The sequence below is a fragment of the Scyliorhinus torazame genome, chromosome 3, assembly GCF_047496885.1.
Source record: "Scyliorhinus torazame isolate Kashiwa2021f chromosome 3, sScyTor2.1, whole genome shotgun sequence".
NCBI classification, from domain to species: domain Eukaryota; kingdom Metazoa; phylum Chordata; class Chondrichthyes; order Carcharhiniformes; family Scyliorhinidae; genus Scyliorhinus; species Scyliorhinus torazame.
In genome coordinates this window covers 197,193,586-197,206,787 of record NC_092709.1, presented here as the reverse complement: position 1 = coordinate 197,206,787, position 13,202 = coordinate 197,193,586, and the positions used below count along the sequence as shown (strand labels likewise).

At 48.6% G+C, this 13,202-nt stretch overlaps 1 protein-coding gene across 3 annotated transcripts in view; it reads right to left on the bottom strand.

Annotated features, from left to right (window-relative positions):
- LOC140408879 (gamma-aminobutyric acid receptor subunit beta-1-like) overlaps positions 1 to 13,202 on the bottom strand; it is a 609,207-nt gene that overhangs the window by 553,862 nt on the left and 42,143 nt on the right. The window lies entirely within an intron of this gene.

Genomic DNA, 13,202 nt, shown 5'->3' with positions numbered 1-13,202 from the left:
TATCTGGCTACTCGATGTCGGTGTCCTCAGGATTCTTGCTCCAATGTTCTGCTCAATAATCAGTGGAGCGTGTATAGGTTCAATGCAATTAATGTTCCCCTCAAGGTTTGAAGAGTCATTACTGACTAACTGCTGGTCTCCGAAGTTGGGATTTTGCGGTGTTGTGTTGAAGGGAGACATTTGTCCCTGCTGTAGATATGATTCAGGTTGTGTTATTTCCATTACCTGAGGATCAATGTCTTGTCCATTTTTTCGATCCGTACTAAAACACTGGCAATTCTCAGTCTGCTCCTTGCAAGTTAAACATTCAATTAATTTCGTTAGCAAATCCTCAGCATCCTTCTGTGGCCGTGCAGCATTATTAATCTCTGTTCGGCTATAATGATCCTGAAGGTCAGCGCATAAACCTTTTTTCTTCGGGCTTGGACGAGGCGATTCCTTTGGCTTGTCTTCAGTTGGGCTTGAACAGTCTTCAGCGCTGTGCCCTTCATTGTAGCATGAGAGACCGTCATGTTCATGCTGCTGTGTAGTGGAGCATGGTAGGCTGTTATAGCCTTCTTGCTGTTCACGTGAGCATGGCAGACTTGCATCGTCTGCCGCTGGTTGGTCAGGAGAGGTTGCTAGACCCTCATGGTCTTGTTCCTGCAAGGACTGCGCTCTGGAGTCTTGCGTTCCTTCCATCGTGGAGTCCGTCCACGAGCTCTCTGTGGAGGCTTGTGACACTGGAGTCACTTCTTGTTCGTGCAAGGACTGCGCTCTGGAGTCTTGCGTTGCTTCTATCGTGGAGGCTGTCCACGAGCTCTCTGTGGAGGCTTGTGACACTGGAGTCACTTCTTGTTCGTGCAAGGACTGCGCTCTGGAGTCTTGCGTTGCTTCTATCGTGGAGGCTGTCCACGAGCTCTCTGTGGAGGCTTGTGACACTGGAGTCACTTCTTGTTCGTGCAAGGACTGCGCTCTGGAGTCTTGCATTTCTGCAATTGTGGAGTCTGTCCACGAGCTTGCTGTGGAAGCTTGTGACACTGGAGTCACTTCTGGTTCATGCGAGGACTGCACTCTGGAGTCTCGCATGTCTTCTTTCATAGAGTCGGGAACGTTGAGCGGGACGTGGACCACGCTCTGTGTGGCAGCAGGGCACTCTCCGTGTGCTTGCACCGCTCCCTGTCTGTTAATGTCAGGCTGCAGCATCATCCGGTACTGATAAGTTGGAACGTCATATCTGCTGGATTGAAGATCCTCAAATCCGAAAAATGAATCCGCATCTGCGTCGGATTCAATGTGGGGGCCGCCAATGTGCAACACGAAAGGTTCGTCCGAGTCATAGTCATATAGGACCACGGAGCTATCATTGGGCTCGCGAGGTCCGGAAACACTGTAAAGATCGTCATCGAAGTATTCAAGGTCGGAATCATCGGCTTGTGCGTAGGTAACTGCTTGTCGGAGGGTTCTTCGGAGGTCAAATTCATCTCCTGGGTCAATTCGCGGCAATGTGCTGTCATTCCAGGTGAGGGAAGGTTGTTTTACAGCTTTAACAGATTTTTGTTTTTTTGATTTGGGACGTTTCCCTTTTAAATTGGATTTGGGACGTTTCCCTTTTAAATTGGTGCAGTCTGGGGCCTCTGACATCCTGACGCTCGGTATGTAGCACGTAGGAAGCGACTGCGCATGCTCAGATCGCTGTTCCTTTACCGATGGCCGTTTTCTGGACTGCGCATGCGCAGCATCTCGCGCATGCGCAAACGAAACTTCCGGTTCTGCGCACTGCTCGCGCAACTGTGCTAGCGTGATACCTTTAGCAAGATGGCCGCCGACCTCGACCCAGCCTTCTCTCAGGCCCGGGATTTCGGCCTCTGGGAATTCGGGCTCCGGGATCCCAGCCATGAGGTGAGTACTGCAGCTTTTCTTACCTTTATGTGCCGATTGGATTGCGTTTTCTTCACAGTACTTGGAGAATTTGCCCAGGACTGCCTGGTAATCGTACCTTTGCTGCCTCCTGAAGAACCTGAACCTTCTGAATATTTCTCTTGCCCTTGCACCGGCGATGGTGAGGAGAAATTCAATTTTTTCCCTATCATCCAGGTCTTGGAGTTCAGCTGCCACCAGGAACAATTCGAACATTTGCCGGAATCGCCGCCAGTTTTCGCGGAGGTCGCCGTGGCACTGGAGCGGCTGCGGAACCGGGAGCTCGTACATCATGCCTGGGCACTGCTGGTTGTCTGTGTACACGGAGGTATGCCGGCAGGTATCGATCCACTCCTGTACCATGTGGTGTTGGGTGCTCTGGTGCACAGATGAGCCAACACAGTTGTATGTGGTACAACTCTATTTTATTATAACTCTTATATTACAGTTCGTTCTGGATACTCTGCACGTGCTGTCTCCCTAAGCGTGTTTGGCAACAGATGTGTCCTGGTTCTCCTCTGCAGCTAATACTGACCACCGGGGGTCGTGTCTGTGCTTTTATATCTTTCTGTCATTGGTTGTGGTGTTGTGTGTTCTGATTTGTCTGTTGGTGTGTCTATCATGATGTGTGTGTTTGAATATCATGACAGGCAGGATGTTCTGCCAGCTGGAGAAACGTGAGCTCCAGGTTTCAGAGATGAAGCGGCGGCTGGAGTCAGTGTGATGCATCTGCAAGGATCAGAGCTATATGGATAGTATGTTCAGAGAGGTAGTCACACCGCACTTTAAGGGTCTGGAAGCAGAGAGTGAATGGTGTAAGGAAAATACAGTTGGTTTTGAGGGAATTAGATTTGTATTCGCAAACAGTAGAAATAAGATTTGTTTTAAGTGTGTTTAATTGAATGGTTTTGTGCCTGGGAGGTTAAAACCTATGGTTAGAATCATGGTGGACAAAGGTGTTTGTATGTGTGGGGGCTGGTTATTTCCAACTGTGACTATTATACTTAGAAAGGACTATGGCGTGAAGAATAAATAATAGGCATAAGCATGTGGGTGTTAGTAACTGGGCCTTGTAAGGTCGAGAAGCTTGTGGGCAGGATTCTCCGCCCTGCCGCACCCAGTTTCTGGAGCGGCACCCCCCCCGCCCCCCCCCCCCCCCCCCCGCCGCTTGCAGTGGGATCTTCTGTCCCACCAGCCGGCCAATGAGGTTTTGCATTGTGGGCACCCCCACACTGTCGGGAAATCAATGGGCATGAGTATGCTACTGGAAAAACGGAGGATCACACTGGCAGAGAATCCAGCCCTTTAAGTTTTGTTTGGCAGATTTGATTGTAGTTCAAGAAAAGACAACCCTCACAGATCTGTTGAAGTAGTTGGTTCAGAAGGCTAGAGAGGGAATACTGGTTAAGAAAATAAGTGCAGAAATCTTGGAGCTGCTAGTTAAGGAAACTAGAGAAATTAAGATAAATTTCCAAGTTGCCTGAGTTTAAGATACCAGGGGCGAGATTCTCCCCCAACGGCGCGATGTCCGCCGACTGGCGCCCAAATCGGCGCCAATCAGACGGGCATCGCGCCGCCCCAAAGGTGCAGAATGCTCCGCATCTTTGGCGGCCTAGCCCCAACATTGAGGGGCTAGGCCGACGCCGGAGGGATTTCCGCCCCACCAGCTGGCGGAAATGGCGTTTGTTGCCCCGCCAGCTGGCGCGGAACTACGGCGCATGCGCGGGAGCGTCAGCGGGCGCTGACAGTTTCCCGGCACATGTGCGGGAGCGTCAGCGGCCGCTGACAGTTTCCCGCGCATGCGCAGTGGGGATAGTCACTTCCGCCTCCACCATGGTGGAGGCTGTGGCGGAGGCGGAAGGGAAAGAGTGCCCCCACGGCACAGGCCCGCCCGCGGATCGGTGTGCCCCGATCGCGGGCCAGGCCACCGTGGGGGCACCCCCCGGGGTCAGATCGCCCCGTGCCCCCCCCCCCCCAGGACCCCGCCCATGCCGCCTGGTCCCGCCGGTAAATACCAGGTTTAATTTACGCCGGCGGGACAGGCAATTTCTGGGCGGGCCTTCGGCCCATCCGGGTCGGAGAATTGAGCGGGGGGTCCCGCCAACCGGCGCATCCCGATTCCCGCCCCCGCCCAATCTCCGGTACCGGAGACTTCAGCGGGGGCGGGATTCACGGCGGCCAACGGCCATTCTCCGACCCGGCGGGGGGTCGGAGAATGACGCCCCAGAACAGCACATTGTTCAGCAAAGACAGACAGAGCTGAGAAGGAGGCTGAGACACCAAAAAGATATCTGAAGTGATTTTCAGGTTTGTGAGATTTTACTACAGCCTGTGAAATGTGAGGTGAAATAACAATTGAAATCGGTGGCTGGATCTCGGAGTTTGTGTCAAGCAGTTAAGACGAGGAAACCTAAAAGGGTTGGTGTAAAATCCTGGACTGGATTTGCTGTTAAAAGTGGAGCAGACGCTTGGGTTAAAAGTGTCATTTGTAAAACTTTGGCTGCATTTCGGAATGCAAACCACCAAGGGAAAGCATACTTATGAGAGAAGATTTTAAAGCATGATTTATAAAAATAATCTTTACTATTGTCACAAGTAGGCTTGCAATAACACTGCAATGAAGTTACTGTGAAAAGCCCTGAGTCACCACATCCTGGTGCCTGTTCGGGTACACTGAGGGAGAATTCAGAATGTCCAATTCACTGAACAAGCACGTCTTTCTGGACTTGTGGGAAGAAACCGGAGCACCTGGAAACCAACGTAGACACGAGGAGAACATGCAGACTCCACACAGATAGTGACCCAAGCGGGAATAGAACCTGGGACCGTGAAGCAACAGTACTAACCACTGTGCTGTCATGCTGCTTAGGAGTGGAGTTGGAAACTCTCACGTGACAATCATCTGGGGGATTCTGAGGAGAAAACCACAGACACTAACTTGGGTTCAGAGAGTAGTGCATGTGTTTAACCACAGTCACCTTCTGTGTTAATGAGACCATTGCTGATTAAGATGCACTTTGTAATCCACGTTAATCCTCAAATCTGTGAGTATTTGTTATGCCGAGGTGGGAGTAAAGGAGTATTGTATTCTAATCAAATTTTTCCATGTTTAAAAAACACCTATACGACCCCTGGCACTAGGTTTAAAATGGGTTGTTGCCGGCTGCAGGAATGGTGTTCCATGTCCAACCACCCCGACCCCAAAGCCTACCTCCTGGCCACCCTCCACTACTCCTCCCGGCCCTGGCAGAAGCCCACCGGCCAGCAGGACGAAATTCAGCAATGTTGGCGATGTTGGACTCTGTCCGTACACCCTCTCTCTCAGCAGTCACCACGCCAGGTTCACAATTTCAGAGAGCAAATGTGGACTGCGTCATCCAGAACTCGGCCCATCGGAGGCAGACAATCGCGGGTAGGCCCACTAATGATATGCCATCGGTGTTTAATGTACGCACGCCATGCATCACATTGGCGCCATTTTCAAAGTGACGGAACATCGTGACTTGGTGTCGAAACGGCGCCTGCTGCGACTTCCGCCGCAGAATCAAAGTTCTCGACCAAATCGGGAACGGTGCCACTATTGCGATACTCTGCCCCCTCCAAAGAGGGGGTGTCACTTATCGACGGGCTCAGGACGATGCCTGAGGCCCGCCCCCGATGCTCCGCCCCCGACCGACTGAGTTCCCAACGGCGCGCAACACGTGTGGTCTCATCCGTTGGGAACTCGGCGTGGCGGCTGCAGACTCAGTCCAGTGCCACCACAGTCGGGGGAGGGCCGATCCACGGGCGGGGGGCGGGGGGCTTCATCAGGGGCTGGAGGCACTGTGGGGGGTGGTCCAGGATGTGTGAGTTGGCTGGTGTGGTGGGCTATTTTGCGGGCTGGGTCCGTGAGCGGCCGCCGCCATGTTGCACGGCGCGGCTGTTGCAGGCCGCCGCTGTGCGCTTGCGCAGCCACGGACCCAGCAATTCTCCCGGCCATATCGGCATCTAGAGCCGGGTGCTGCCTTCCTGCTAGCCCCCAGCAAAATGGGAAATCGGTGGCCTTTTACGCCATTTTTTCTGGTGTAAAATGCCACCATTCCCACGCCGGCGTGGGGACATAGCCCCAGAATCGGAGAATCCCGCCCATGGTCTTTCAAGCCAGGGTTTCATTCTGAGATCTTACCATCTAGTTATAACGTCAACTGGGATCGTACCAATGGTGACCACCAGGTAGTTCTAGAGAACTAGGCAGATAGTGCAGGAGTTCCCTGGAATCCTGCTCAGAAATCAGTTTTCCTTTTTGCAAGTTGATAAGGGCACTGGTCCCTCAGAGGAGTAGCCAAGTTTGTGGCACCACAAGTGACTCAGCTGTGCAGGAGAGGAGGAATAAAAAGGGAAGAGCAATAGTGTAGCCGTCTCAGATGTCCACCTGCAAAGGACCATGGGAATTATGGCCAACCCAGGACTCAGACAGACCCAGAGCTTGTGTGTGTATTTGCAACCCAGATAGCTAGGCGCGATCGAAACCCCTGCTCGTTTGCATTCTAATGGCCCATTTCCCCAGAACAAAAGAACTGTGCTCAGGTAACCGATGCAGATACAGACTAATCGGTGCCACTTCCTTTACTCAGGGAGCCCAAACAGCCAAGGTCAATGACCGCTAAGGACACGCCCAGCCATCAAGGCACCCGCCCCTTTATTGGCCAAAATCGAAGGCAGTGATCGAAGCCTGTCGAATTATTGGGTCCAAGTTAAGGACCGCCCCAAAGAGCGCAAAGTCCCAGAGGGATAAGAAGAGACACAGCCATGTGCTCGGTCTCTCTTGGATCCGGCCTATGCCAACCCAAGTGCAGCATAACGACCAGACTGACAAGTTCAAGACCAACGATCGCTACCAGACGGATGAGCCCAGCAGAAACAGAGCCACTTCTTCCACCCAGCCACGCAAGATCCGGACAAAGGCCTTGTCCATCTGCATAGAGCCGGTTGCCCTGAAGTTAAGTGTAGGTTATTGTAGTTGTTAGGTGTAGTTTAACTTGTTGTGTTTTGTGTTGCATGTCAAAGTAATCCTTGGGTATAAATAAACCATCTTTGAACTTGAACTGACTAACTGGTTGTGTGGTCCTTTGACCGATATCCGGTAAAGCCTTGTGGTGATATCATTTCATACCTGCCGACTCTAAAGAGCATCATTAATAATTGGCAACATTACTCCGGTGCCGATTGGCAACATTATTGGTGACGTTGGTGGGATAGTATTCCATTAAAAAGAGCAACAATAGTGATAGGGGATTTGTTAGTTCGGGGATCAGACAAGTGTTTCTGTGACTATAGATGTGACTGCAGGATGGTATGTTAGCTCCCTGGTGCCAGGCTCAAGGGTGTCACAGAGGATCTGCAGGACATTCTTCTGGGGAACGGAGAACAACCAGAGGGCATGATCCACACTGGGAATGTGTGGCTAGAAAGATGGTGAAGGAGGGAGGGCTTTAGATTCCGGTGACACTGGGACTGGCTCTGGAGGAGGTGACACATGTACAGGCCGGACAGATTGTACCTGAACAGAGCTGGGCTTGAGTTCCTTGTGGGTGGTTTAGCGAGGGCTGGCAGGAGAACTTTCAGCTAACTTGGCTGGAGTTTGGGAACCAAGAGGAAATAATAGAGAGCAATACCAGAGAGGATACACAAAATACTGGAAGAGAAAAGTAGTAGGGTGGAGAAAAGCAAGTCAATAGAGGAATCGGAGTAAGGGAGAAAGTAATTATGTCTAAATCAGGGTTACTGTATGTGACTGCAGGGAGTATAGTAAATAAAACTGTGCAGTTACAGTTGCAGAGTGCGTTGTGGAAATATTATGTTATGGCGATAACAGAGACTTGGCTCAAGGAACAGCAGGACTGGGTGTTAATTATTCCAGGGTACAAAGTGTTCAGGAAAAATAGGAATGGAAGGAAAGAGGGAGGGGTGGTGGTATTGATCAAGGAGAGCATTTGAGTGCTGAAGAAAGAGGATGCCCAAGAGGGTTCAAGGACAGAATCAGTTTGGCTAGAGTTAAAAAACAAAAAGGGTGCAATTACGTTGCTCGGTATAGTCTCTAGACCACAAATAGTGAGATGGATATAGAAGAATACATTTAAAAAAATTGTTTTTTTAAGAGTACCCAATTCATTTTTCCAATTAAGGAGCAATTTAGCGTGGCCAATCCACCTACCCTGCACATCTTCTTCGGGTTGTGGGGGCGAAACCCACGCAAACACAGGGAGAATGTGCAAACTCCATACGGACAGTGGCCCAGGGCTGGGATCGAACCTGAAACCCCGGCGCCGTGAGGCAGCTATGCTAACCACTGCGCCACCATGCAGCCCTTAGAAGAACAAATCTACAGGGAAATTACAGAGGGATGCAAAGACGATGGGCGGAATTTTCCATGAAACCCTCGGAGGCAGCCCGTCATTAGCCAGTAGTGGGCTCTTCTGGTCCCGCAGTTGTCAATGGGGTTTCCCATTGAATGCACCCCTCGCCACCAGGAAATGCACGGCAGGGGTGTGTCGTCGGCCAGATGGGACGATTCCGCCAGCATGAGCGGGGAACATTGAAGAGACAGTGATCATTTTATCATAAAGTTTAGGATTACGAATGAAAAGGAGAACAGGAAATCCAGAGTAATAATAATTAATTGGAGGAGAGTCGACTTCAATGGAGCAAGAACCAAGTTAGGCCAGTTAGACTGGAACAAAAGGTTGGTGGGAAAAACTGTAGGTCAACAACGTGCTTCATTCAAAACTGAAATGGTCTGGACACAGTCAAGGTACATTTCATTAAAAGGGAAAGGTAGAGAAAACAAGTCCAGATGACCCTGTATGAAAAAGGGGATAGAAATTAAGATAAGGAAGAAAAAGTGTGCTTACGACAGGTGTCAGGGAAAAAGTACAGTTGAGAACCAAGAGAAATACAGGAGGTTCCGAGGGGAGGTGAAAAAGCACATTAGAGAGCGAAGAGGGATTATGAAAAAGACAGGCAGCCAACATAAAGGGGAATCCCAGAGTTTTATATCGGCACATAAATAGTAAAAGGGTGGTAAAAGGAGGAATAGGGCCAATTAAGGGCCAAAGAGAGAATTTACACATGGCTGTTGGGGGCATGGCTGGGGTATGAAATGAATACTTTGCATCTGTCTTTACCAAGGTGGTAGATGCTACCCAGGCCAAGGAGACAGACAAAGAATCTTTGTCCCCAGGAGGGTTCAAAATTGACAAGGAGGAATAATTGAATAGACTGTAGGTACTTAAAATTGACAAGACATCGAGACCGGATGAGATGTATCCAAGGATGTTGAAGGAAGTGAGAATGGAGATTGCAGGGGCACTGGCCATAATCCTCCAGTGTCCTCTTGACTTTGGGGAGATGCCAGAGGACTGGAGAATTGCAAATGTTACACCCTTGTTCAAAAAAGATTGTGAGGATAGTCCCAGAAATTACAGAGCAGTCAGTTTAACATCAGTAGTGGACAAGCTTCTTGAAACAATTATTCAGGATAGAATTAGTAGTCACATGGAAAAATGTGGGTTGATTAGTAAGAACCTGTATGGATTTCTAAAGTCGAAAATTGTGTTTAACTAACTTGCTGGATTATTTTGAGGAGGTAACAGAAAAGATTAATCAGGGTAATTCTGTTGATTTGGTGTACATGTGCTTTCAAACGACATTCGATACAGTGCCACACAACAGACTTGTGAGAAAGGTCATAACTCATAGAATAAAAGGGACAGTAACAACATGAATACAAAATTGGCTGAATGATAGAAAACAAAGAGTAATGGTCAATGTATCTTTTTCAGGCTGGAGGAAGGTGTGTAGTGGAGTTCCCCAGGGACCCTTGCTTTTCCTGATATATATTAATGATCTAGATCTTGGTGTGTAGGAGACAATTTCAAAGTTTTCAGATGATACAAAACTTGAAATTATTGTAAACTGTGAAGAGGACTGTGCATAACTTCAAAAGGACATCGACAAGTAGGTTGAGTGGGAAGTATGTGGCAATACGGAGAAGTGTGAGGTGATGCATTTTGGTAGGAAAAACATGGAGAGACAATATAAAATACAGGATAAGATTCTTAAGGGGCTGCAGGAGCAGAAGTTGTATATGTACAGAACTTATTAAAGGTGGCAGGACAGGTGGAGAGAGCAGTTAATAAAGCATATAGTATTCTGGGGTTTATTAATAGGAGCATAGAATACAAGAGCAAGGGGGTTATGCTGAACTGATACAAGACACTAATTAGATCTCATGTGGATTAGTGTGTAAAGTTCTGGTCACCAAACTATAGGAAGGATGTGAACGCATTAGAGAGAGTGTAGGAGACGCGTACATGAATGGTTCCAGGGTTGAGAAACTTTAGTTATTAGGATGGGTTGGAAAGGTTGGGACTATTCTTGATAGAGATAATCAGAGTAGACAGGGAGAAATTGGTCCCACTTGTAAAAGGCTCAAGAACGAGAGGGCACAGATTTAAAGTGATGTGCATAAGAAGCAAATGTGATGTGAGAAAAAAACCTTTTCACACAGTGAGCGGTTCGGGTCTGGAATGTACTGCCTGGAAATGTGGTGGAGACAGGTTCAATCGAGGCATTCAAGAGGGAATTAGATGAATAGATGTAGGCACGATGGACCTACACCTCTTTCTGTCCCATAAGAGCTCTGTGGTTCTGTGCTCTTGATCCATGACATTGATTTCCTTTGTGAGAAACATTGTCATAGAGACGTAAAAACAGAAAGTGTTGGTAAAACTCAGCAGGTCTGGCAGCATTTGTGGAGGGGAAAACTGAGAAAAATCATTTTCACACAAGTGGCTTGGGCCTGGAATGCACAGAATCTATGATTCTATGAGGTGTGGTGGAGGCAGCTTCAATTACGGCCTGGGGTGGATTCTCTGTTGTCAGGATTCTCCGTTGCGCCGGCAGCACACCCACACCTGGGGTTTTCCCAACGGGAAACCCCATTGGCCAGCTGGAGGAACAGAGAATTCTGCTGCCAGCAGGAGTGCACCACACCAGAAAACTGGTGCGGCGGGACAGGGAATCTCGACAACTGTTTTTCTGCTGTTAACCCAATTTGAATTTATGTAATTTAACAGTTCACCATTGACATGACACCATATTTATGGCAGTTGCAAGCTAAGTAGGTGACATTATCTCCCCAATGGTACTTGCTTGCATGAAAATGCTTCACACCCCTTTGTCCACCTTAATAGGGTGAAGCCAGCAGCCTTCTAATAACACCTGGCTAACACCACTCCGGAGACTCCCCTCAAACTTCAGCCTTCACTTCAATTCCCCAGGTGATGAGGTGTGAATTTCACAATTACATGTGAAAAGGTGAACTCACAAAATGAAGATAATTAAGATTGATTTCTGAGAAGCTTAGTTCAGATCAGGGAAGATCAAAGGGAAACCAGTTTATCAGGGACAAGTTCATCCTTTACCAGCTAGTTGTTTTTGAGAACTCAGCCCACAGCAGGAAACTGTGTCAACTCCCAACAAGCTAGGGCAGCACAGTAGCACAGTGGTTAGCTCAGTCGCATCACAGCTCCAGGTTCGATTCCCTGCTTGGGTCACTGTCGGTGCAGAGTCTGCACATTCTCCCCATGACTGCGTGGATTTTCTCCGGGTGCTCTGGTTTCCTCCCACAGTCCAAAGATGTGCAGGTTAGGTGGTTTGGCCATGCTAAATTGCCCTTAGCGTCCAAAAAGGTTAGTTGGGGTTACTGGGTTATGGGAATAGGATAGAGGCCTGGGCTTAAGTAGGGTGCTCTTTCCAAGGGTCGGTGCAGAACTGATGGGCCGAATGGCCTCCTTCTGCACTGTAAATTCTATGATTCTATGAGCTTGGAGAAAAGCCTGTGTGAGAAACCAATTGTTCCATCCTAAGTCGGAAGCAGCCCTGAAAAATATGCGGTGACACATGGTGCAGTGGTTAGCATTAATGCCTCATAGCGCTGAGGACCTAGGTTCGATCCCAGCTGTTGGAGGGCATTTTCTGATACTGGACTATGATATAAATTGTAGGTGGCCCTGTGACTACATTTGTGCTCCTATATTACTTTTGAATAGTTCTGATGAGACAAAAGGTACTCATTGGCTAAATGCCTGTTCAGAAGAGGCAACTTGTAGAAATAGATAGTGTATACACAATGCTTGTTAATATCAGAAAGGACACAAAATGGCTGTTAGCTATGAAAGCAATACTAAAGACACAAAATGACTGAACTAGCCACATTCCTGAATAATAAGTTACAAACTGTGTAAACTACCTCATGAGAACGTAGGGAGTATTTCAACAGCCGCTGATAACAGCTTCCCAGAACAAGAAATGCTATGTGTCCTTGATAAGCCCAACGACCCCAGTTGCAGACAGGACATCATTATGTTAGTTTTGAATGACTTCTGTATGAAGTTAGGGGCGGGTAGGACACCACCCACTTTAACCATATATGTGATAACTGGGATGCTAGGAAAATTGATTGACTGCATGTAATGAAGTGTGATGTGAATATAGTTGATTGATTGTATGTAAATGAGAATACAACTTATTCCGCCCCTTGAATCTGTATATTAACCCGTGTGAGCCTTAGCTCAAGTGAGAAAGGGTGCTGTCAATAGGCTGCAGAGCCTCAGGCCTTTTCTCCCAGAATTCTGATACAATAAACTGCTTTTTTTTACGTTTACTCAGGCCTTCGTGTGAATATTTTCCCCTCTAACATTTGGCGTAGTCTGGCAGGAGGTTGCTGAGCCAAACGCCGCTCGAGCTGGTGGACAAGGCGAGTAGTCAAACCTTTTACCGTCAGAAATTAGAGTCACACGGCGAGACGGATGGACGGTGAAGCAACGTCCAACGAATCTGGTATCAAGGTCAAGTGAGTAAAAGACTCAGTTTAAAATTTATTTTTGGGGGGTTTTGATTTTTTTGGTCCGCTATACCATTTTCTTTCGTACTAATTGGCTGCTCGGGGACCCATGCTGAGCCTAAATTAAGGGGGCAATTGAGCTCTCACGTGACGACCAGAGTTAGTTGGGAATCCGAGACGCACAGACTGTTGAGTGAACAACGGGTCGCGAAATTTACCGTGACCCAGTGACAAGCCAAGACTGCCACCCTCCGGGAGTGGACAATAGGTACAGCCTCTGAGCACAGTCGCCTCGGCACACTGGACACGCGGGTGATAGAGACGACACAGTTAACACATCATGGAAAAGAGAGGCATGTGGCCGCTTTTCTGGGGTCCCCCGGAATCCTTGAGTCTGGCGTTCGGGTAAGAGCAAAAT